The 26,254-nt window shown below is 40.3% G+C and overlaps 1 protein-coding gene across 26 annotated transcripts in view; it reads left to right on the top strand.

The window, feature by feature from the left end:
• Positions 1 to 26,254, top strand: part of RBFOX1 (RNA binding fox-1 homolog 1) — a 1,274,894-nt gene that overhangs the window by 541,431 nt on the left and 707,209 nt on the right. Inside the window, exon 1 of one of the 26 annotated variants that reach the window (XM_077786835.2) lies at positions 25,128 to 25,144. The exons of the other annotated variants lie outside the window; for them this stretch is intronic. The gene's annotated coding sequence lies outside the window, so the exon portion shown is untranslated. Of the gene's footprint in view, positions 1 to 25,127; positions 25,145 to 26,254 lie in introns of those variants that run through there. 26 annotated transcript variants of the gene reach the window in all.

Below are 26,254 nucleotides of genomic sequence, written 5' to 3'. Positions count from 1 at the left end.
CTGGAAGCTGATTTTCCTCTGTTCTTGCAGTTGTGTTACTTGAATGGAAGCAACTATATTGATTTTAGTAGCTGGAAAAGCGAAAGGAAAAAAATCATTTCCACTCTGGTTTGTAAGCCTGTAATAACTTCAGTGATGTGCTTCGAGACTGGTCAAAGAGAGAAGTCTTAATTAAAGCAGTGTTTAGCACATTCTGATTATTTTTGTTTTGTTTTGTTGTTTTTTTTTGTTGTTTTTTTTTTTTGCTAGCATGTGTTTTGAATGACACATCTGAAAAAATACCTTCTGCAAATATTTACTTGTCAAAGTAGGAACAATATTCAGAGATCCTGAGAGACCCTGAACTTGTCCTCCCCCTGCTGTGGTTTGTTCCCCCTGGGCCAGTTTCACCCTGAATAACTCCATTTTTTCCACCATTTCTAATATTCCACTGCAGGAGTTACTGGAATGCTCTTTATGTATTTCACTTTTCTCATGTTGTCTCCAGATTTCTTAGTCCTCTCCCATAAGAACTACCTAAAGATCAGTAGGCTCCAATTTGTAATTAATAAGTTTAATAGATTCGTTTTGATTTTGATAGATGAGTTGCTTGTGTGTGACAGAATTCATGTCTGATGTGTAGCAGAGTTGGTTGCTGTGTGTATATAGTTTATATGTGATTTATTAACTCTGACAAACTAATTTCACCTGTTAAATAGAAAAGCAAGAGGTATTGCAATTTTCTCAGTTAAAGACTGACTATTAAAAATAAAAGAAAATGCTATTTTTGTACTTAAATTAGCTATTCATCATTGTGAAAAACTAAAGAAGAAAAAAGAATGGAGTTTTTTGGTGACATTTAGAAATGTGTCAGATCTTGCTCTAGCATTCTTGCTGCTCAAGGAAATTCTTTACTTCTTAGTAATCCTTCTTCAAACTGTTTATTCAAAATGTAAGACCACTGCAATCCTGTCTGGTCAGAATTTATTTCTGAGCTATACAGGTGAGAATTGACATAGTATAGAGACTTAGAATGTCTGGTTTCTGTTAGACTTAGTCCTACAACGACACAGCATTAATTTGAAAATTAATGGGAAAAGAGTTTCATTTTCAGCTTGCTGTACAATTCAGCCATTTACCTACAAATTTACAGTCATGAGGTGTTGAGGTTTTGGTGGTTTGGTTGTTTTTTTGAGAAGAACTGGAAGGATTTTTTTTTCACATGCCTTTCTTCCAGGAAAGCTCTATTTTGGATTCTTTTTCTTGTGAACAAAGTGCTTCTCTAACAATGGTCTCATTTTTCTGTGCAGAAGAATGAATTTAGCTTCTGAACTAGACAGGTGGCAACTAATTGCATTTCAAATTTTAATTCTTGTTAAAACTACTTCAAATATTTTAGAAATTGGGAATATGTTGCATTGTGCAAATAGGAGCTCAGGCATAACATATTATTGTTTTTAGAGTGAAAATCATAGTGAAGGAAGGAGCATGCAGCAAGATTAGAACTCCCATTTCTTGCAAGGCGTGCTGAAGCATGGAGTGAGCTGAAAAATGTTCATTTTAACTGCAGTTGTTCTCTTTTGACCTCTGAAGCACATTGGGATAGATCTTCATCAGTCAGGGGCGTGCCGAATTGGGCCTATTTTTTCAGTACAAAGACAAAGCAGAAGGTGTGTCCTTATCTAAAAACAGTCCTAGGGATTTTTAATTTTCTAGTAATGTAAAAAAATGAAGCTGTCATCAAGTTGCAGAAAGGGAAACAGAAATTGGAACAAAGCCTTTTATAATGCCATCATACACAGATCTCGCTAGCTAGCAAAATTATTACCTTTTTCAGGTGATTCTTGGTAAAACAATGCTCATCTCAATCAGATTTGATGTCAGCAGGGCACGTGTGTGTCTTGAATGACATTTGCAATGAGCAGATTTTAAATTGAAAATTAAAATGTGGAAGAATTACTAGTTCTTCGTTTAAAGCACACTCAGTGTGGAGGTGTAATTAAAGGAATAAATGTAATTATGGGGTAAGGCAGTACTCCAGAGGATCAGCTGCAGGTTCAGGAGTCACTGGATGGAGGGTGGCTTTCAGAACCATTCTGTGCTGCTGCCACCAGTGCCTGGGGCTGTGCAAACAGGACACACCTGTGGGCATCCTCTGTGGATGCTGACAGTGCTTTTGGCTCAGAGCTGAGGTTTCTGCCCTGCTTTGGCAGGCAATTTGGGGAAGAGCTGCAGTGTGGCAAGCACATTTCTCTCCCTCTCAGGATATTTCATAGAGGTGCACAGAGAGAAATGAAAGAGAAAACAATTTCTATTTCTGCTCTGTGTTTTTCCTATGTGGAATGTGTTTGGAGAATTGTTTACCTGGGGTGAGTGCTTGGTTGGATTCTGGTGAGGATTGTTTGAGCCTGATGGTCAATCCAACCCACCTGGGGCTGGGCTCTCAGAGAGGGTCATGAGTTGGGTGGGAGTTAGAGATGGAGTCAGAGAAAGTAGTATGTAGTTTTAGCATCCTCCTTTTATATAGTATATTAATGTATTTTAGCATAGTTATAATAAAGAACTCATTCAGCCTTCTGAATTGAGTCAGGCATGGTCATTTCTTCCCATTTGGTTTGCCTGCATTAACAATACTGCAGCCCTGTCCCCCAGAGCCTTCTGTCCCCATAGAGGAAGGGGCAGAACAGCAGCTGAGCCACCCCAAATCCTGCCCGTGGGCTCTGCCAGGAGAGCCAGAGCAGCCCCAATCCTTGGAGAACCAGAGCCACCCCAAATCCTGCCCGTGGGCTCTGCCAGGAGAACCAGAGCAACCCCAGGCTGTTCCCATGGGCCCATAGGTGCTGTTTGCACCAATGTTTGGCCAATCTCAAAAGATATACAAAAGCTATATCCAGGCACATTTATGGGATCATCCCCAAATAATCTCTGGATTCTGGTTGGAACAGTGGATTTCTCATCTTCCCAAGGCACCTTCTGAGCCTCAAGAATTAGAGATCGTTGGCTCTATGTACATGACCTATTGTGTCAATTATATAGGGAAAGATCAATCTTGAATTAAGGCTATTACTCCCTTTCACAGTATATTTAAAAATCAGACCTCATAGTGCAGCTGTATTGTGGATGCTAAAAGCCTGATCAGAGAAAGATCAGATAAACTTTCCCAGGCCTTACTCTGGGAATTTTGGGCAAGTTCAGAGAAAGAATTAAAGCAACTCTTAATCTTTGCAGTTGTTTTCTTGTAAGGTGTTTTCAAGAAGAGTGTTGTTTCTAATTAGACAGTGGTGTGAGGGATGTTGATTAAGGACCAGTCAGGTCCAGCTGTATTGTAACTATCTGTAAAAGAATGTGTGGTGTCTAATAAACTTGCATTTGCCTTCTGAGCACCTAGGAGCTTATGTCACTGCATTCAGTCATCCTTAATGCAAGAGTGACACTATCCTTCTTTAATTCAATCTGAATTTAAGATTTCCTTTCAGTTCCCTCCTTTCAGTTCCAGATGCTGGCTGTGCTGGCACAGGGTGATTCTGCCTTTCCTGCTTGGTGCTGGTTTGAGCACAGGGCTGAGCTCTGTGCCCTGGTGCCAGGCCAGGGAGCAGGGCACGGAGGTGCCAGGAGGGAGCCTGGTGATGGATGCTCTGGCATGGAGCAGCCCTGCTGAGATGACAAACTGTCTCCTTGGCCACCTCAGGTCAGAGCTGCTCTGCTCCTCAAACCCAGCTCCAGCCTTTGCCTGGCACGTGGAGGTTTTATTTATCAGCCCTGAGCCATGCCTGAGCTGACCTTACTGCAAGCAGCCAAGCCAGACATGAAATGGCTTTTTCCTTCTTCCTGGAGGGTTGTCTCATGTTAGACATTCCCTGGGACTCCTCCTTTCAGTGTATGAAAAAGGCAAGTGCGAGCTGCTGTAGCTCCACATGGTATCGTAGAGTTGAAATATTGTTTTTTTAAAAAAATAAATTGATGCAGTTTCATAGAGTTTGATAATGTAATCAGTTTTTAGTGATTTTTTTTTTCTTGCTCAGTGATTCTCATGCCATGAAATTATTTTATTAAACCACTGCAAGGGTCACCAGGTAGAATATCTAAAGGACCCCAGATACCTCTTCAGCAGAATCAGCTCACTTCAGATTGGCTGCTGGCCATAAGTTCAGTATGTAAATTGGTTAAATGGGCCACTGGATATTTTGATTGTATATCAGTTTAGAACATTAATAAAACAGGAACAAATATCTAGTTGAGGCAAGGAGCAATTCTTTAAGATGCTGTCACTGTGGTTTCATGTCTTATCGCTGTCATGAATCTGGGGGAATGTTCTTGCATATATTAAGCATTTGAGGTTTCTGTGGCATGCAGATAATCCATTGTGCATGCTCACTGCCTTTGGTGAGGTGAGGCTGGCATAGTGCAGTGCCCAGGGTGGACACAAGCCCTGGTCTGAGAGGGAGGGAGGCTGGTCCATCTCCTGTGTGGCTGCTGCTGTGCAATGTGCTGCAGAGCCCTGGCACTGCCAGTGCAGGTGCTGAACTCAATAGGCATATTTCGTATAATTAATTAGAATTTTTAAAGAACTGTAGAGTATGCTTGCAGATTTTATTCTCTTCTGTTTTATTTCTGGCTACAGCTGCTGTTTGCAACAGCAAATATAATGAAAAAAAAAGATACTGGGCAAAGTACAGAGTTTTATACTTCACCCTTCTGTGAATCTTGCAGTTGAACAGGGGCTGAGATTTTTGGTTTGGGATTTCAGGAGCTGGGTAAAAGTCTACTGAGCAAAACGAGTGAGAAGCTTTAATTTATATCAGCCCACTAATGAACTCCTGTTGTGAGATATGTATAGCCATTACTTTGGTGTCCAAATTATTCTCACTTTCAAACCTTATTTAAATTCTTAATAACCTTTATTAGATGGAGGAGAAAAAATTCCACCCAGAAGCCTTCAACCTCCAAAACTGATAGAACACACTAATAAAATCATGTGCCATCCTAAAAGAGAGAATTATAATGTAATATAATAGTGTCTAAGCTAATGGAATAAATTAATAGAGTTTTGATAATTGATTTGTAGAAATAATAATCTGAAAGCTGATTTTTAATTTTAATTTTTTGTGGTGGCTCTATGTAATTGACTTCATTAGAATGTTCCTAGAGAAATATGAAGTGGGCACTGAAATTTCCAGAGGAGTGTTTACTCCACGTGCTCCTAAACATCCATAATTAACCAGAACATACTTTTACTAGACAAAATATATCTGAAGAAACATCTTCTTCAGAGTATCTACTAAAACCAGGCCCAGTGCATAGATTCTGTACATAGTTCTCTACTCAGGTAGGTTGGAACCTGCAATTTAAAGAAAAGAGAGACTTTCTTAGAAACTTGGAGGAGGAGTGCTGGTTTTAAGAAATTGAGAAGAAAAGTATATTATTATCTCTCATAACATGTTCGCTCTGTTATTTTAGCATCTTGTTCAGACCTCTGCTGACTCTTGAGGTTTTAATGCTGCCCTCTGATATTTCCTGGCACCTTTTCCATCCAGCTGATTTATTAAAAATATGGATATTGATCTAGTACCTATATCCAACTGTGACGGACAAAAACTCTCTAGCAGTTTAAAGTTAGAAAGTGTGTGTTTATCGTGTGTGGGATCGCTCCCAAATCCACACCGCAGCTTCCAGGTGATTACAGAGTCTTTTATCCATCCAAGTATTGAATACCCAAAATACAAATCCATATTCATAATTTTGGTACATCCCATTCCCCACTTTGTATGCTAATCACTCCAAAAGCCATTCAGCATGTGTGGTTTGTCCCTTGAAATGGGTCAGTGTCCCTTTCATGGGGAGGGGTCCCAAAATGAGGAAGTAAATGAAGTCTTCCTCGTTCTGACCTTTCAACCTTTCCAGTGCAAATATGACAAATGAACTCTTGGTAGAATTCCCATTCCTTGTCTTCAGTTGGTTTCAGAACAGAGGAGCCCCACAACTGTCTTAATGTTCCTAAAAGCTCTTTGTCAGTTTGTGTATTCTTCATTATAAACCCAGCTAACTAAACATTGTGCTGATGAGCAATCAATTAGTTAACTACTAACTCTTAACTTCATCAAGGCCTACTCATTTACTCATTTATTATTATTATTTTAATTAACTCTAGTAAGGCTTATTTCTAACTAAAATCGTAGCTCCTCTAAAATCTCAAAATTCCTTAAAGTTTGCGTTTCACAGCCAAGTCCCCTGTGGCCGATGCACTTCACAGTTCCTCAAGTGCCCAACACCCAAAGCATCTAACATACACACAAGCACGAGGTTCAAGTCAGAGATATGAGGTTACAGGAGTGTAAGGTCCCTCCTCCTTGGCAGAAGGAGATTCTGATGGCAGGAAAACACGCAGCTTCCCCTGCTGAGGAATTGTTTTTTGGGATGAATGTCCATCCTGTGCTGCAGGTGGGATCCTTTTTGCTGCTGCTTCCACCCTCCTATGCCTTTTGCAGTGAAATCAGTTAACTTTGCTGGAGTTTGTGGAACCGAGCGTGTTGCCAACGTGACTCCTGTGCAGCTGTGCTGTCCCCAGATCTGGGGCTCCTCTGGGGCTGTCACAGCTCGGTGACACTGCTGGAGAGAGGGCAGCTCTGTGTCAGGGAGGAGCAGGGGATTGGAAAGTCGCACCAAGGGACATTTCACGCCTGACCAAAAGCCCCAGGGCTGGGGAAGGAGGGCTAACAGGGCTGACGGCAAAACTTTGCAGCTAATGACAACTGGAGTTTTTAAGTGTTTGGGATTTTCTTTATCTTGAACCTATTGACTTGGGTGTTCATGTAAAAGCAAGGCAGGGCTGACCTAACTGCTGATTATCCTTCAGCAAACAAGGAGAAAGTGAAGAGATGCATTAGGTCATCAATAGCAGTAACATCTCCTCTGTTGTTCAGGAAAAAAAAGAAAAAAGTCTCTAAAGTGCCTCTTGTCTTGATTTCCTCCTGCTCTTCTCTGTGACTGTGTGCCTTAAAATGTTACTCAGGTGGAGAAGGCTTTAACTGTAAATTCTGGGTGAGGGTTCAGTGGCCCATGGGGCAGCACAGACACTGCTGTGGTGTTGCAGTGCTGGATGCACCCCAGGGAGATGCATTTCTTGCAGAGCAGCTGAGTTGCAGGGTGTGGCTGTGGGCACCTGTGGATGCTGAAGGTCACAGCACGCTTTGGGAGGATGCTGGAGCCTGGATTTCAGGGTTTAGTTCCTGTGGATGAAGGTCACAGCACACATTGGGAAGGTGCTGGTGCCTGCATTTCAGGATTCAGTTCTTGTGGATGAAGGTCACAGCCCACATTGGGGAGGTGCTGGGGTCTGGATTTCAGGATTCAGTTCTTGTGGATGAAGGTCACAGCACACATTGGGAAGGTGCTGGTGCCTGCATTTCAGGATTCAGTTCTTGTGGATGAAGGTCACAGCACACATTGGGAAGGTGCTGGTGCCTGCATTTCAGGATTCAGTTCTTGTGGATGTTGAAGGTCACAGCAAGCTTTGGGAGGATGCTGGTTTGGATTTCAGGGTCCAGTTCCTGTGGATGCTGAAGGTCACAGCATGATTTGGGAAGATGCTGAGGTCTGGATTTCAGGGTTCAGTTCCCATGGATGAAGGTCACAGACACTTTGGGAGGATGCTGGGATCTGGATTTCAGGGTTCAGTTCCTGTGGATGCTGAAGGTCACAGCACATGTTGGGAAGGTGCTGGGGTCTGGGTTTCAGGATTCAGTTCCTGTGGATGAAGGTCACAGCAAGCTTTGGGAAGGATGCTGGTTTGGATTTCAGGGTTCAGATGCTGTGGATGAAGGTCACAGACACTTTGGGAGGATGCTGGGGTCTGGATTTCAGGGTTCAGTTCCCATGGATGAAGGTCACAGACACTTTGGGAAGGCTCAGGGGTTGGATCTCAGGCCCCAGCAGAGCTCCCAGTGCTCCCAGTGGCTGTGCTGGTGCTGAGCCATGGGGACAGCAGCGATGTTTGCTCTGCTGGGGCACAGCTCAAACCCTGCCCACCCCCAGCTGCAGCTTTGGGGTGGCACTGCCCCACTGCCCCAGGGAACCTGGGCAGAAATCCGGGCTGGGGCACCTGGGCACACAGGCTCAGCTTGTGCTGAGCTGCAGGTGAAGTTTCTGTCAGCTGCTGGACTTCATGCCCTGCAATGATGTTGAGTTTATAGTGTTATTTGGTCGATTAAAAATAGTAATAAAAATAATAATAAAAAGTAGTAATAAAAATAAGGTAAATAGTAATAAAAAATAGGAAAAAAATAGTGCAGATTTGTTGTTGTTGTTTTGTGTAGGTTTTTGTTGTTGTTTTGTGTAGGTTTTTGTTGCTGCTGTTCTTGGTTTTGATTTTTTCCTGCCTGAAGCCCCTGTGCTGAGCTCGCTGTGCCCCTGCTGTGTGTGCAAACCCTGCTCATGGAAACAACAACTGCGCTCTCTGCTGGGGCTGGGCTGTACCTGCCTGGCCTCCGGGGTGGTTTTGAGGAAAAATGTCCTCAAAGACCAGGAATTGGAATTTCAGGATTTAGCACGAGAGATTAAGTAATTAAACCGAGTTAATTTAAAAATTGAAATACAATTATATAGTAATTTATAGTATTCTTGTGTCTTAAACCCCAAATATTTTGAAGGACTCTTCAATATATTTCAAAATATTTGTTTTTCTTGTGCCTTTAACTGGCAATTTGAATGTTATGGGGAAGGGGGAAAGTCATTAAATATGTTTTCTACACCACACATCAAAGGTGAATTTCAGCCTATTTACTCTTTTCTTTCTTTTTCTAATGAAAGGGGCAAACATGAGGTTCCTAAGGGTTAACTAATTATCCTTAATGTGTATAAGATCTTTGTTATTTATTATAACAAAAATGATTTATTACTATTTTAAACCATATCTGTGTTCACCGATTTTCTGTTCTTTGGGAATATACATTTTTTTTTTAAATTCCCTCCTGCCAGTATCCTTGGTGAGATGTACTCAAAGGAATTAGCATTAACAGTTTGTTTGCCTTCTCAGTGTCTATGAGCTACTCTTCAATTACTTTTCAGTAATTCAAATCAACATTCAGAATTGATTGTGGATGTTGTAACCACACAGGCAGATATCTTAAGATAGAATATTGTACTGGGAATCAGCTTTGTGAATTCGAAGAATGTAAATGCTATGTAAATCATAAGCCATCCTTAGATGTCTTATATGCATTATTTATCATTATTAATTAGGACTTGTGGAGTCATGGGCTGTAAAGCAGGCTGGAAGCCCAGGTAGAGCTCAGAATGATAGAGTAGTGTACAAAATGATATATAGTGTGCTTCTGAAGTGAGCTGTTAAAGGAGACTTGACATTCCCTAAGGAGCTGTTCCCTGCCACGGGGCTCTGCTCCAGGGATGCTCTGTGGGTCCCTCCTCTCCCTCTCTCTCTCTCCCTGCTGGGCTTTGCCTCTGTTCCCCCTGGCCCTGCCAGCCTGGCTGAGGCTCAGGGTGCCCGGGGTGGGTGTCCAGGACAGGCTGTGCCCAGGGTGGGGCACCCCCTGCTCGCCCAGAGCCCCCATGGCAATGATGAACAGTAAAACCAGGCACTTGTTCGGGTTTTTTAACAATTCTGTTTCCTCTAGAGCCTCTAAAATCCATTATTCTCTGGGTTCTCTTGTGTTATGTTGACAAGCAGGTGCTAGCAGTTGGTGTGAGTGGCTGGGGAGTGGTGCCTGCAGGAGCAGAGCTTTGGGGCAGCACTGCTGGTTCACTGTGGGCTGCACCCCAGGCTCCCTGCTCAGCACTTGCCTCTCCCAGGGATGCAGAGAGCTCCAGTGCATCCCCAGTGCAGCCTGTGTGTGCGTGTCCCCACTCTTCCATTCGTTTGAGAATGACAGGCCAACTTCATAAACTCCGTTGGTAATCACAGTTTAATTCTTACAGGTACGCAGTGCTGCTGTGTTTTATCACTGAAGTTATTTTTATGAGAAATCCATACCTATTCTCCTTTTGTGGTTTAATCTGGGGGAGCTCTCCCTCCCTGCTCCAGCTGTCAGTACTGCAGACTCAGCCAGGGAGCTGAAAATCCTTTTATTCCTCACCAGCAATAAAAGTTCAACACATCAAATTATCTCCCCATTTATTACTGTGCCACCTCATCAAAAGGCTACTGCAGGAAAATTTGTGAGAAATGATATATCCTGCAGATAAAGCTGAGCCAAGGCATAGCCAAGGGGCTCTTAAAATAAAATATGTTACTCAGATGGACCTGTTCTGTACTGTTTTGTCCTAATCTTCACCTTTCCCCACCCCCCCCCCCCCAAATTATCTCATTTTCTTTTCCCCCTCTGCTGTTCTGTCACTTCTCTCTTTGATTCCCTATTTATCCCTTTCTTAGTCCAGAACAGGCACCAAATGTAGTTCCCCAGTTTGATCAGACTTGAAAAATGAACCTTCCATACTTTGCTTTCTTGATGGTGATCTGTGTGGTTTTTTTCCAGCAGGTGTTTTATTACAGCAGGGAGGGAAGCTGGGGCTGTGTGCAGGGCTGTGTGCAGGGCTGTGCAGGGCTCTGGGGCTCCTGGGCACACACTGGGGGTTAGAATCTCATTTTCCTGAGCAGTGCTGAAGCACCCACGCAGTGCTGGACTGGCTGCATTTGTGCTCCTGTGCAAGCCAGAGGAAACAGATGTGATTAAAAACCTGCAGAAGTACGATATATCCTGCAAATTCCTTCAGGCAGGAGGAGCACCTGGAGCTGTGTCACAGAGCTGTGGCACGGACTGAAGTGCTCCTCAGAGATTCAGGCTGCTGCCTGGGTTCTGGCATTGCTGGAGCCCTTTTGTCTCTCAGAAGCAGGGGTTTGTGTTCAGCTTGCTGGAGATGTGCTGGCTCTGTGGAAAGAAGCTGAGGTGAAACCAGAGCTTTGGGTTCTCCTTGGGGCTTGGGGAGTCAAAGCTACTGAGCTTCTCCTGGGATCTGGCTTGAGCAGACCTTTGTAGCCTTGTGATTGTCCCTTGATCTGATGTCCCTCAGCACTTTGCTGTAAATTCCTGTCCCAATACACCCAAAGAGACAAACCAGCATTGAGATACAAAAACAGAATCAGTGAGGTAAATACTTCCAGAAAAGTGAAGTTTTCCTTAGGATTTCTCCTTGAATATCCCAGTCAAAGAACTTTGTGTGAGTGGTTGTATGTGCTTTAATTTCAGTATTAAAGTTATGTGCAAAACCACTGTGGTAAGAAGCTGGTACGTGAGGGTAATATGGGGTTTTTTATGGATTTGGAGAAGAGGTTTGTGGATTTCTCTTTTCCTCTTTAGAGATTGTAAAATTATTTTTCATTTACCACAAATTACTAATAATTGTAACTGATGAAACAGGAAAGGAATATCCTGACAGAATACTGAGCCACTGACACAACTTTAAGTGGAAATAAAGATGAACATTTCTGTCCAGTTTTTATTATGAAACCACCTATTTTTATGTCTACTGTTAATAGAAATTGCAGTGAATAGTATACTGTCCTTAATGGTAGCCAAAATTGCAGCCTGCTGTTGCTTCAACTTTTCAAATTCCTTGATTTATTTCTATGTTCCCTTTGGCTCAGAGTCAGCCCCTTCCTTCCACTTCATGTCATAATCTTTCCTAATTATTACTTTGTAATAAGGAAAGGTTAGTTGGAATAAATCATACATTTGCATTCATATCAGATGCATTTTTAAAGTATAAAGAGTTTTGTTTTAATCTTTGTAAAGATTCACATGACATATTTCGCCATTGAAATTTTGCAGCAAATGTTATATGTGTGGCCAAAAATATTTCTAATTAAGTCTGAAAATGTAAGACCAAGAGTAAATTCTCTCTGATGTGTTTTTGTTCTTTGCCTCGTTGTGCTTTCACTGAAGGAAGCAATTAAAACGTGTGTATATATTACATCACATTAGAGTAAGAACTGGATTTGCTTATGGTGCTTTGTTATCTTTCATCTTTCAAACCACATCCCTGCTTATCAAGTGGTTTATTATTTTAATTTCAGGTTATCTCTGTTTATGCTGCTGTGTGCCTTCTATTCCCAGCAACTTGGAGAGATTCTGCCCTGCATTGTGGCAACACACTTGATAAAACTTAGAAATGCAACTTGTGTTATATCAAAATATTATCTTTTTATTTTCCTGTTTCTATGTAGGTGTGCTTAAACACTTATTGAGCTGGTAATTGCCTTCCTTGCAGCAAAATGCTGGCCATGGGACATCCTGCTCATGGTGTTTTTTGGGAGCTCAGTGTGTCAGCCATAAACCCAGGGGCTGCAGGTGTTCCTGGAGCTTTTTAGCATGGTTGGGTTGGGATGTGCTCTGTGCTGTACCAGTTCTGCACCACAGCCCCATCCCAGCCTGGCTCCTGGTCATCGATTCCCTTCCTTGTGGGCAGCTGCACAGAATCCAGAGCAGCCAAAGAAAAAGGATTCTTAACTGGTCCTGGGGGTTTTCTGGGGTTCTCTTGCCACCTGAGAAAACAATTGTTCAATCAGAGTTTTATTTCAAGTTGAAGTGTAGATCCCACTGACCTGGTGTTTCTGTGCTTGTGTTGGTGTGTGGAGATTTCCTGGTGTGTGCAGGACGTGAAGCACTGACTTGGATAATAGAATAAATCAATGTTGGACAAAATTTCACCACTGAAAACTGGAAGAATCCAGGCCATATGGAGCTTAATAATGGCTGCTGCTCTGACACTGAGCTGCCTGCAGTGACCTTTTGCAATATGGTTCAGGTGATAAGAAGCTTGAAGTTATTTTTGTTTCCCCTAGAAAATGTTTGAAATGCCAGAGAAGCATTTATGAGATAAACTTGCTCCCGAGTTTCTTCTGAAAACCACTGTCCTCTAGATGTGTTTTTGTTTTTATGCAAAAACAAAACAAAAAAAATTAATTCAAATGTAATTCCCCTCTTTCAGAGCCCAAACAACTTGCACATGTGTATGGTTACATGACAGGAACAGTATAATGAAGTGTATCAATAGCATTTTAGAATGCAGATGAGTTCCTTATGTCTCAGGGAAGAACACAAATCAACACATAGAGTGAGCTGTTGGCTTTTTTGTTGCATGGCAGATCATGAGTTTTGTTGTTCCAACACTTGTGCTGTATTTATTTCTTTTAATTAACATCTGTCATGTTGCTTGGTTTGGCAGTATCAGCTCAAGGGATGAGGGCAGCTCCCGACATCCTGTGTCTGAAGGGGAATATGAGGAAATTGCTGCATTTGGGGCTGCCACGGCTTGGGGCACACACTGTGAGTTCAGAGAGTTCTAAAATAAACATAAAAGTGGGAATAGACCTGTAAGATCCTACCTTACCATCAGAGGAGACATCTCCTTGCAATTAACCATTGATTTTTCTGCTCACAGTCAGTGAGTCAGAATTCCAGAGTTCTTCTATTTAACTGCACCCATATTCCATTCATGCAAATAGATATAAATCATGGAATCCATAAATAAACCATTTATTAAAATAACTTCCATTTTGTACTAAGGCAGTAGGGGTTTATATAAGGTCATATTTAAATTATTTCCTTTGCCTTACAATTAGGTAAAAGATGTGAAGTCCTGGTGAGAATAGTTTCATACCACTGAAAGCAAGATGCTCAAAATGTCTCTTATTTCACATCTGCTGTTGTCAGTGGGACTTTCAGGTTAATCCCTTTGGATTTTGTTGTGTGAAATAGGAGGAAGCCTGTTTGTTCCAAAGTCCAGGCACTCTTGACCAACTATTGAAATGTGCTATAAAATACATTTAAGAGGTTTGCAAAGTTGCCCATATTTTAGAGTAAGCCAACTTTATGGTTCTCAGTGGAATTACCTGGGCAGTAAAGTGCTATAGATGTCACTAATCCCAGACCCACTGATTTTCACCTTACTGCTTCTGTATTAAGGGTAACCTAGGCTGAAAAGTGAATCAGAATTTGTTTTACAGTAGAAGCTATCAATCAATATATATTGTTTTATATTGTTACAGTATATATTTTCTATACAGAGGTCATATAAGACTTGAGAAATTCCTTTAATTTACTCATGTGTTTGCCCAGGTTCATGGTCATGAGCAGCTCTGTGACCTCTTTCATCTGTATTGTTAAGAGTATTTTATAGAGGAAAGAGAAAGCAAGGAGATTTTCAGAGTAATAGCCTTATCATGTACTGAAAGCCATGACCTGTTTCATAATGTGTTAATTAACAAGGAATAAGTACAAAACAATGCCCATTTAGTGGAAAGGACGATTTTAACTTTAACAGTTTAGCAAAGTAATAATGAGTGAGAAACAAAGTACAGTATTTCACATGCTGTACCTTGCTCCACATCCAGCTGGCCTATCAATTATAACCTGGACTCTACAGATGGTGCAATATATCAGAATTAAGTCAGTCACTTAGTTTGTTCCCAATTAAGTGCTAATACTCCCAGTGGAGGATATTACCCTGAGTTTCAGTTAAATGTCTGTCTCTAATGTCCCTTTATGGTCTTCTTGGGGCTCTTTAAAGAGATGCCCTGTCATGTAGGCAAGAACTTTTTCTGCCTTGTTCTTCCAAGTGCTGCCTGCATTGCACTTTGTTGTTATTTGGAAGTGACAGAGAGGATTTGATATTCCATGGAGCTGGGAGGAGAGGTGTCATGCACAATAATCTCAGGATAAGTACGTTGCCACTGCAGTGTGTGTGACTTTACCCCTTATATGTGTGCTTACTGTTGCAAAAATGGAATGTTTCAGCGAAAAACAAGCATTGCAGTGTCCAGCCTCTTGTGGTGTGGGTTGGAATCCCAATGAGCTGCTCTCCTGAGGCTTGCAGGCATTTCAGGGCTTGCTTTTCTCAGTGAATTACTGGGCAGGTGACTGGAGCTTGTGTTCTCCTTGCTCCATCTATCCTCTTTTACTTGGTGTTACAAGCCATTGCAGGGCTGCCACCAATAGATTGATATCCAATTCCACTGCACTTCTTTACTCTTTCTGGGTGTTAGTGGTGGCCCAGTTAAAGGCTCATTAATTTTCTGACACCTTTCCTGCCTTGTATCTACATGTCAAGCTGGTGCTGGATTTGGTCCCTTGATCTAATGGACTCACTGTCTTCCCCTGTTAGTCTTTAAGGTGACCCTTCCCTGGGAGGAAATCCTTTGGCAGAATTTGTTGTCTGAACTGACTCCTGAGATTCCAGGCAATTACATGAGCTTCTGAATATCTTTATTTAGAAGTTTAAAAGACATGTTCTTCCAGTGCTTCTTAAATGACCCTTGTGGATTTGCTGGCATGCTCTGGGAAATCTCTGTTGTAGCGTGTTCAGTGAGTGCAGCAGTGCCTGAGTGATGCAGAGAAATATAAAATAGTTCCCAGATCCAGAGGGTCTGTGCTGAGGGGTTTCTTGGCAGCCTGCTTTATCATTTATATCACAATGACCTGGAAAATTTGCTTTGTCTGCTCGTTGTCAAAAGCGTCCCTTTGATATTTTTAGTGCCACCAGCAATGAAAGTTTGGTGAATTATTAGATTTACTGAAAATTGTTTAAATGTAATTAACTTTGCTGCTTAATCTATGTGCAGAAAAGAAAAATGTCAACAATCTGTATTTTTGTGGATGTGAAATATAAAATACTGTTTAGGAAAGAAACTTTTTGTTTGTAACAAGGGGAAATTATAATTTAGTTCTAGTCCTAGTATTAGAAAATGACAAAGCGTTCTGTACTAAGTACTAAAATTGACAATGGCTCAAAATGCATATGGATTTCTACGGATCAAAATTCCAGGTGTACTGGACTACTGCAGCTTCACTTTTCAGCAGAATTTGGAGTACTCTGTAACAGTTTGATTTCTGTTAAGGGGTGGGGTTTTGAGTGTGGTTTATATCTTTTTTTTCTTTGGATTTGGCCACTTAACATTTCAGAAAGAAACCATGCCATAAAATCAGATGCATTGATTTTATTTGCATCAAGATTAACAGCCTCATTATGAGGTTTTTTATTAAATACCTTTAAAATAAAACCAAATGATTATGTCGTGTATATGTATAATACTTTTTTATCTGACATCTCTTTCACTTTGCTTGAATTTTGTATTGTGTTGGGCATTTTATCACATTTTTTTTCCCTCCTCTTAAGAAAGTAAATAGTGTTATGGTCAAGAGTCAAGCTACAGTGGCTTCCTATTATCTTTTCCATAATTCTGTTTTAGGAGATGTGCTGTGTGACTTTTCAGTGTACGATAAGTGAAATTGCTCCTGACCTGAAGTTTGGAAAAAGAACTCATAATTTGCTCACTAAATACAACTAGGTTTTTCATGTTTTGTTTTAATTAATGGAATAAACCCAGTAAAAATATTATTTGAATATTTAGTTAAAACACAAAGCAGTTGCAAGATTGCAAATGGACAATTGCATGGAAACCAAATGCATTGAACATTTTAGACAGTATTTTTCACTTCTTGAGTGAATTCACATTTCTAGAAACAAAGCTCTGGAGTTAGACTAGGGGGTTAGATTTCACAGGTTTTTTTTTTAAATAACAGATTTGCATGTTGTAGATATAGTCAAATATTTAGAGTATGCTAGCTTCTTATCTATTTTTGTTTTTTATTGGGTCCTCAGGTAGAAATGCATGGAAGTTTGGACTTTTAGTGGAGGGAAATGTTTTATGAGAAAGCTAATTATGATGCCAGAGTTGTCCTATCATGGGAAAAGCAGGAGGTAATGATGAGCTGTGTGCGAGGAACATAATAGTCATTATGTGCCAAGGTACAAGTCATGTATCTCCTAAGCCTCTGTCTTCAACCTTTCATTGTAAGCAAAATGTATTTTCGTAAATGGTATGGCAGACACTGGTAGAATGCAGATAAATAACTTAGCAGTGTCTTGGTTTTATTTGTTTCAGTAGGACATTACTCAAATTTCTGTGCAAAAGAATGACTTGACAGAGAAAAGAGGCAAACAAACTTGCTGATAGCTGCTTGCTGTTTAACAGCTAAAATATCAGCAGAGATAATAATAAAAATAAGTGCAATCAGTGCAAATAGAAGTAGAGAAATAAAAATAATAGTTGGAAAATAATTGCTCACATGGCTTTATACTTGAAATGTTTTCACCTTGCACCATTTTTAACGGGATCTGGTAGTCCTGACCTTGGATTTCCTGCTTGTGCTGCTGAAGGAGCAGATGGAGCCCAGGCTGGGTGTCCCAGTGTTGGAAGTGGCACCAGACATTTGTGTTCAGACACCTGACCCCAGCCTTGTTGCAGTGCAAAGCAACACCTGGAGGCAGGAAATGCTGATGGAAAGGCGTGAATGTGACTCGTTTTCAGCTTGGTTAATGTCACTTCAGAACCCTCCCTCTCTCCAAAGAGTTGCCTGTAAATCCTGCTCACATCCATCTGATGATTTCCATTTGTTGCTTCTCTTGTGGGTCTCTCTTGTCCCAGTTTTAGCTTTGCCAGGGGAATGTAAAATACGTATTTCAATAGAGCTTTGGATTTTCCTTTCTAGCAGCAGAACACTCCTTTAGCAGTGCCACCCTGTGCACTTGGAGCATGCTGCATGTTGGAATTTTCAACTGAAATTTTCCAAGAATACTGGGAGTCACCTGGCTCCCTTTCACTGTCTTTGTCACTGTTTTATCTCAGGTTTAATTGCTTGGAATGGGACAGTAGAGTGAAGAGGACAAGGCTTTTGTGTAGGTTGTGGGAAAGGAGCAGCAAACATCCAAGGGACGTGGAAGGTTTCTTTGCAAATCCCCAAGGCCTGCAGAGGATTTGTGGGAGTCTATAGTTACCCTCTATTTATGTGGAGATAATGGAATGCTGCTGTCAGACACCCCCAAAAAAAGGGTGGAGAGGATGAGGGGCAGGGAGGCTCCTCTCAGGGGGACACAGCTAAGGAACAGCAAGCACTGGTTGAGGCAGCATGGGGAAATGCTCCTTGGATATGGGAGAGAGGAGGAGCAGGAATCTCTCCACAGTGATTCCAGAAACACCAGCTGCTTTCCAAAGTGTGAACACGCAGGGCGTGAGAAAACCTGGTTCATTGGAAAAGTAGTGCAGTTTGAGCAAGAGCTGCAGTTGGAGCTCATTGACCTCCAGAGGCCTGTCCTCCTGACCCCAATTATTCTGCAGCTCTGTTTGTCCTGGAAGGGTTTGCAAATACACACATGGACCTCTGTATTTGTTTTAGTAGTGAGGCTGAGCTGCTGAGCCCATTTTGCTACGTTAAGTTGTAGAAAAACTAGCAAAAATGATAGTGTTGCAATAGTGTGAGTCACTTTTATTATACAAGTGTTTACCCTGGTTATTTCCATCCCATTCAAAATGAAGCTCTAAACTGACTGTTACAGTGACAGCTGGTTGTTTACTTTTCAATTTGTGATGAATTTTTAATGATTCAAAAAAATTAAGTATTTGAGTATGAGGCATACTTGATAAGCAGAATTAATAAACTGAAATAAGTAGGGTCATATTAAAAATGTAGCCCTCATAGTGATTTTTCCTTCCAAGATTAATCACAACCTTTTATTTCTCTTCATCTTCTAGTCAAACACTCCTGTGGACAGCAGCTGCTAAGCTTTTTCAATCTCTTTTCCATGTTTTCTGTTGTTACTTTGCAGACCCTTTGGGAAGGAACAGCACCTGGGTGAAGAAAAATGTATCTTTTAGCAAACCCATGGCCATCTATTTAATGTTGTGAGATTGTGAGAAAGTTACTTTTGCAGTGGTAATTTCCACGATGGAGATGTTTCTGCCCTCAGTTGCAGTTCATTCTCTATGTGCTCTCCGGAGCTATTAAATTAAATTGTCTTTCAGCTGTTGGACAGAGGCAAACCCCTAAACCTCTTTTATTACAAAATAATGCTTCGGATTTTTTCTGCAGCCTGAATTTAAAAAGAGGCTGAGAGGAGGCAGAGGGGCATGAGTTGATCAGTGATGTGAAGTGTGTGGAAGCCAGGCTGAGAAGCAGAGTTGGGTTCTTCTACCAGTAGGGCTCTTCACAAAGTCTCTTCTCTTATCCTTGCGGCTGGATTTGACCTTTTTGAGTGTGCTAAAATTTTCCTCTTCTGTTTGGCTGTCAGGCTCTTTTTTTTTCCTCTCAAAAGATTGTTTCTACTTGCTTTGAGAGGGAAGGGAAAAAATCAGCAACCGACACTACTTTCATTCCCAAAATTCAGTCCCCTGCTGAAGCCATCAACACCTCCTGAAATTCTGAATGGAAAAGCATTGCCTCTTTTTCTTGTTTGCAATGAAGTGAGGATTATAGTAATAGTATAAGTATTAGACTGCATGAATTATATAATGAATGTAAAACAAAACTAGATTTTGTGAGGCAAAAAGGGATTTAAACAGCTGCTTGAAGTAAAAACAGATGATCCTGGGAAATCACTAGGAAATGGCATATAGTACTAATAATGTCAGTATTATTATTTTTACTTTCCTGATATGTCAGCATGTTGTTTGCAGTATTTTTTTCATAAAAATAGAATTTATTCAAGCAATTTACCCTTAATGTGTGTAGTACAAATAGTTTATATTGTGCTTATATATCATATTAACAATATTTGATTTGTGCTTTCTTTACAAATAGGAATCATTGATTTTTTTTCCTGTGGTTCTCATTTTGCACTTAGGCTGGTGTTTTCAGTTCCCATTTTGGGTGCTGTGCTTTGAAAAAGCTGATTTCTCATAAATTTATTCTCTTTTATAAGAGGTCCTAGGTACCATATTCATTTTTTAGGAAATGCTTGACTCTCTTTTGAAGCCAATTAATGTCTTAAAAATTTCAGCTTGCTCCAGGAGAGCACTAAGCATCCTTCCCCTTCCTCAGAACACAAACCTTCCACTCGAGCTCAGGTGACATTCACTTCGAGTTCTTACTGGTTTAATTCTCTTCTTTCTTGATTCCACTTTGTCCCAGTGATTGTGGCAAAAAGTCTCTGGAGATGATCATCAAAAGTTTCCAAGCACCTGCTGCTTGTAAGGGAACCCCTGTGAGTATAGAACCCTTATCTTGATTCTTCTAAATTCTTTTATTTAATTTCCCCATCTTAATTTATCCACTGGCAAAATTTGTTTGAATGTGTTCATCAATTCCTGCTTCAATGTTTTTTGAGGTGCCTGGAGACTGCTCATGTCAGTCCTACCACACACCCTTTTTTTCTTATATTCTTGACTCAGACACAGCCTCTAGATTTATTTTCTGATGTTCCTAGACTAGGAACAGCTAGGGTTAGTGATAGGGTTTTAAAGGTTTCTGAAATTATTAAAAATGTTGATTAAGACTTACATCTCCATATAGAATGTTTGAAGTCTTGGTGAGCATAGTGGGACTCTTTAGGTATACCTTGATTTTATTTAGTTTCATTTTCTTGTTGATTGAGGTAGCCATATAAAAATGCAACAAAATCAATAAATAAAAATTAGGCCTTTAAAAATTTTTGTTTAATATAATGACAGTTCTTTAGCTGCAAAGATGTAGAAATCCTCAGCTAGAAGTGTATGTGGTGCTTTGCATCTTTCTTTATGTACATGGAATTGAATTTACTGTATCACTCAGATATTTTTGTTCTTGCTGGGAGCAAATAAATTTTGAGCAGCAAAAGACTGTTTAGAAAAACTTCATAGCTTTGTGAAGACTGCTTCCAACATTTTAGAAGGGAAATATTGAAAGTTACTGACAGCTGAATACCTGGGCAGGTGTGTGGCTTTGCACCAAGGATGTGTCCCCATGATTCAGTTTTGTTTATTTATTATTATAAATAGTTATTTATATTTATTTATGAATATTTATAATTTTATAATTATTAAGATATATACATATTTAATTGTATTTATTTTTTCTATTATAAAGATGGAGGACCTTGGGTTTGGTGTGCTGCAAGAGTGATAAATCTGAGTTAGATCTACTTTCTAAGTCTCTTGAGATTAAAGCTTTTGGAGAAGAGATCCATTAATGTATTTTAAATCTATTGATTCTCAGTAGAAAGGGACAATTTAAACTCGGAAGTCACCAAATGAACTTTCCATTAAGTTGGGGAGCCTGTGGTCACAGCTCATTGGATCTTTATGAAGTAGAAAATGTGATGCAGACCACACTGCCTTTCTCTTAGAGGAAATCATGCATTTAACCATGGAGCAAATACTGTAGCCAATTACATGAGCATACACCTATTTTACACGTGGTTGATCTTCTGAGCAAAAAGTATTAACAATGTGCATGCTGTCTTGTTTTAGGGGACTATTTACTTTTAAGTCAGTGATATGGGATGAAGTTTATAGAAAAAAAAAAGATTAATATATGATTTATAGCAAAGTTTTCTAAATGGAAAGCAGCCTTGCATAGAAATGTGTGATGGTTTTCAGCTGACATCAGCAAAGACTAATTATAACCCTGCTAGATATTCATGTGCCATGCTGTAGCCTATGGATAAATGCTAACATCTGAAACTGTAGAAAAGAAAGAAAAATGTTCAGTATTGAAATCAACTTCTTAAAACTCTTTCAAAATGACTTTGACTTTATTAGAGGATATAAAAGTGCTGATTTATAACTTGGCTTTTTTTCTACTTTAGAGTATGAGGTTATGTAAAAATCTTTACTTTCAAAACATCTGTTCTTAAATGTACCAGGGTGATCTTTCTATTAGCATTAGATATTTACAGTGGAACATCTTGTTTAATGTTGCTAAGCCTTCTGAATTGATCTGGTTTTTATATATATAATAGATGTAGCCCCATGCACATGTCCACAGACATTTGGAAAATGCCTTTCTGGAGTTTAGTCACAGCAGTGACTTCCTCACTGTCAGGAGTTAAGTAGCACATTGAAAGCTGATAGAAAAGTTGAGACATAAACTTTTACAGTAAAATATCATGGGTGTACTTGAGAGTCTGTAAATTCCTGATTTATTTGCCAGTCTTCATGTCTTTGTCGAGGCCCTGGGCACTTTGAATGACAGAAATTATTTTCTCTTCCACATCTTTTTGCCTTTACATTAAAATTGGGAGGACGGAAAATGCTTACAGTGTAATTTGAATAACACAAGCTCTTTTCAGCAGTACCTTTGACTTATTCCATTGCTGAAAATAAATGAGGAGCTGAGAAATTGCAAGCTCTGTCATGATGGGTTGTTGTGTCTGTTGGCACACATTGTGCCTATTGGTATATGAAGATTAATGTGTTGCATGCCAGCATGTCCTTCCCTATGCAAAATATTCTGAGAGTGTTGAGGGGATTGGTGTAAGAATTCTGCAGAGAACACCAAAGCTAAGTGAAAGTAAATTAAGCATACCCATCTGGCTTTACTTCCTTGCAATTGGCCCCAGCTCTGGCTTCCAACAGCAGTGATGTTCATTCTAGCTCTGATTTACAGGGCAGGTTTCTGAAGCTCTGCTCTGTGCTCCATTAGTCACGATTTCTCCTGTTAAGATTTCTGGATGCTGAGGATGTGTGCACTGAGGGAATGACAGAACTTTGCACTGAAAGTACCCAGGATGTTCTTAAAATGTGATATCAGCCTGGAAGTACTGCCTCTGATTTCAGTGGATGCACACACTTCCCTTTTTCCTGCCACCTCACCAACGCTGTGGCTCATAAGAAAGCAGCTGGAGAGACTTCTAGTCCATATTCCAAAATGTCAGGGTAAGGATTAGTCCAGCTAGCAGCTCTCTCACAAGCTTTGCTATAAATACTTGCATCAAGAGTGCTGGAATTTCAATTTTTGTGTGATGGTTGGCATTAAGTGAAGGCTTGATATTGATGGGTGTTACTAGGCAGTCTCAAAGGATAAAAATAAGGATTTTATTGGTTATAATGCCTTCACTCTGTGTTCTACTATTGACTACTTGCCCTTATACTTCTAAAGCTGAAGTAGCCTAGAAAATACAAATTCATATCCATTTCATTTCAAGAGCCAGATGGTATAAATCTATTTAGATTACATTCAGGTTTTATTACAGAAAGGTACAAAGATCCAGCATTCTCCACAGTCTTGTCATGTGTACTTAGCTAGGTGTCAAGGATTTTAGATGTCAATCTAATCTCTCTTAGCAGCATCCCTGGTTTCCTCAGGCAGATCTCTTGATTGCAGTGTCACAATTCTGTGCCTGTGACAGAGGAATCAGTGCCACTTCACCTCCCCAGGCAGGGCTATCTCAAATTCCTGATGTGTTGTACTGGGACTGTGATCCTGCTTAGAGCCTCTCGGGGCTGGATAAAATACAAATGTTCATAATCTTGATGAAAGGCTGTGTGGGGCATGCCACTAGGTTTAAGTGGATTTTTACTGATCAGGTTATACTAAGAATTGTTGTCATGGATAGTGTAAATTAACAATTAATAAATATAGGGTGATATCGAGAAAGAATAATGCAGGAAAAAGCTTTGTTGCAGGACAAAAAAAAAAAAAAGTAATCATAGCAAGTCTTGTGTGAAAGCGACATAGAACAGAAATGAAAGAAAGTGCAGACCAGCCAGTTGTGCTGTATGAAATGTGAGCATTGCTGGATTCTTTTCATGTCATGCCAAGGTAGAAATTCTTGTTTCTGTCTTACTGTAGCCTGTCCACCCCGAAGTGGATGGACAAGATGAAAACTGATTCTCCACAGTCTCTGTTTTACAGCTTCACTATTTTTTCTCCTGCTTTGAGCTGCAGACTGACTCGTCTTTCTTCTTTTTTTTTTTTTTTCTTTTATTGCCTGTAAAATGTGAAACAGATTTGTTTAGAAAGACACACATGGTTCTCTTGTGTTTCTTGCTTTTGCTCTGGTGGCTGGGCACCGAGTTGGATGACTAAGCAATTGTGATTTAGGTCTTTCCATCCTTCTGTCCTTCCTTCCTTCCTAGAAAGCTGAAAAATATGACCTTTTTCCTTGAGCTTTATGTGTGACTTAAATGCCATTGCTAAGGCTCTGGAAAACTTGGGGATAAACTTTAAAACCGGTTTTGTATCCAAACTCCTTCTTTACGATGCATAAATTTCTGGATAGCGAATGTGTTGAAGGATGCTTAATAAAGGAACGAAATAGCAGCCTACAGCTAAACTCAGCTTTCTGAGCAAGAAAGTAGAACCTTATTCCAAAAATAGGGAGCAACTATTGCTCAACAAAGTGAGTAGTGCCCACATACACTGAGCAGTGCAAAGGCTCCAGCTGGGTGGTTTGGAGCTGAGGAGGCTCTGGTGCTGAAAGGTGCTTATCCCATCTCCTGAGAGGTAGGTCTGCATGTGCATTCCTTGGGTTTGCCTGGAGCTCAGAAACAGGACAGTTTCAGCCAGGATTCCAGGTGAATAACTGCCCCTGACAGGAGTCAAACATTTTGGTACCAGCCAGAGGGAGTAATTTGACTTGTTTGCATATTGAACAGCAGCCAGGGAGTTCTGATCGTTCTCAGAGAAGTGCTCCAATTTCCTAAGCTTAGTATAGAAAAAAATAGAAAATTTTTTGTTTGTTTGGGTGAAGGAGTGGTGTTTGCTGGTGGGTGGTTTGTTTTTTTTTATAGCTTTTAATTCCTTTTTTCTGAAATGCTAAAATAATATTCATGTATCATGAAGTTGATATCATTGCAGAACTCAGTATCATTCAGTTGTGATTCCATAGAACTTCTGCTGCTGATGGAATAGTGTCTGGATTCTTCCTTCTCATACCTTCAAAATCTTCAGAGACACTGTTTTATGCATATTCATTCTTATAGGAAATGGTAGTGCTAAAGTTTACTAGTAAAATCCATCTTCAGCACAGTTGTTTATCAGATCTATGCATTCATTAATAAAGAGTCCCTGCTGTTGTTGGCTCCAGTACAACTTAATTAATTACTATTTGAAATATGGATGTGGTAAATGATCCAACTTAGTGAAACAGGAGAGCAGCTGTTACCTTGTTTTATGTTTGAAGTCACTGGCTTTTCTCCTTATTTGTGTGTGTCATCCCCTTTTTCATCTTATGACAATAATTCTATAAATTTTGGACTCAGATTCATCTGTAAACCCTGCCCCCTGTTTTGTTTTCCCACTGTGTCATCTTGTTCTCCTCTGTTCTCCCCATTTTATCATCTCATGTTACACCATCCATTCCTGTCTGTCCCTCTTTTCTCTGCCATAGATTTTCAGAATCCTGCTTTCCCTTTCTCTCTGGTTCCTTTCTTCAGCTGTTCTGTGTTCCTGAGAGCCAAGTAAGTTTTTTCCTGCTCTTCTGGAGAAACTGTTGCTTTTTCCACTTTTTCTGAGATGTATCTCCTGGTGACATATACCTAAGTGCTTTCTCAAAACAACCTTATGGAATTCATTAGGAGTTTTCCCTAAATGTTTCCATTTCCCCTGCAGCTGTTTTCTCTGGTCACTTACTGAACTCGATTAAATTTTGCTCCTCTGTCTACTTACTCTTCCCTTTCTTACTTTTATTTTCTTTTTGCTGTCTAGAAGAGACACTGAGAGCTGCTGTTTACTAACACCTCAGATGGCTGCAGGGTTCCCTGTCAGCATTTCTGTGCAGTGCTGGGAGAGAAGGGACACATTTCAGTCCTGAAATCATCAGGTCCATCCTCGCTGTCCTTCCCCTGGCTATCCTGGCGCTGGAGGCTGTGATTTCTTTTCTGCTGAGGGATTTTTGGAGAGCTTTCTCAGTGAAGCTCTCTGGGTTTGTTAAGCCCTGCTCTGTGATCTCCAGAGGTTTTCAACCTCAGCCATTCCCGAGATGCTCGGAAGGAGAGAAACAGGAATGGGGAGCAAAGGAATGAGTGTAGGGAGCACTGTGTGTTCATGGAAAGAAACACCATGCAGAGCTAACAAATGCCACAGCAGAAGCAATTTAACCTGCTTGTCTCAGCACAGATGCAAATCCCAATTGCAAAGTTTCAGAGAAACTGAAACAGCCAGGGGATAAATCATAATTGACTTTATTCTAAAATAAAGGCAAACAGTGAGTAGCATTCTAACTCATTTATTTGTTCTGTTAGCTGTGTGCTGTAGCATTTGAAACATGCTATGGCAATATAGTTTTAGTTATTTTAAGGGCAAGTCTAAACTGAAAGAATATGTGCAGAAATGTAAGCACAATTTGAGTCTTTGCTGCAACTCTTAGGTATCAAGGTTCAGTGTTTCATTTGTTCCAAAAGGTTTAATTATTTCAGAATGGAATAGTTAGGGAGGATCTGGGAGTATTTGTAGTAGGTAGAGCTACAAAGACCCCTAGAAAGAATCTTCAGTGGTTGATGTTTTTATAAATACAGGATGAAAAGATTTTATGTTCTCCACTTTTGAGACACAATACAGGAGTGTTTAAT

Source organism: Lonchura striata, chromosome 14 (genome assembly GCF_050655825.1).
Source record: "Lonchura striata isolate lonStrDom1 chromosome 14, ASM5065582v1, whole genome shotgun sequence".
Taxonomy (NCBI): Eukaryota; Metazoa; Chordata; class Aves; order Passeriformes; family Estrildidae; genus Lonchura; species Lonchura striata.
The sequence above is the reverse complement of the archived record's forward strand: the minus strand, read 5'-3'. Positions and strand labels throughout refer to the sequence as shown.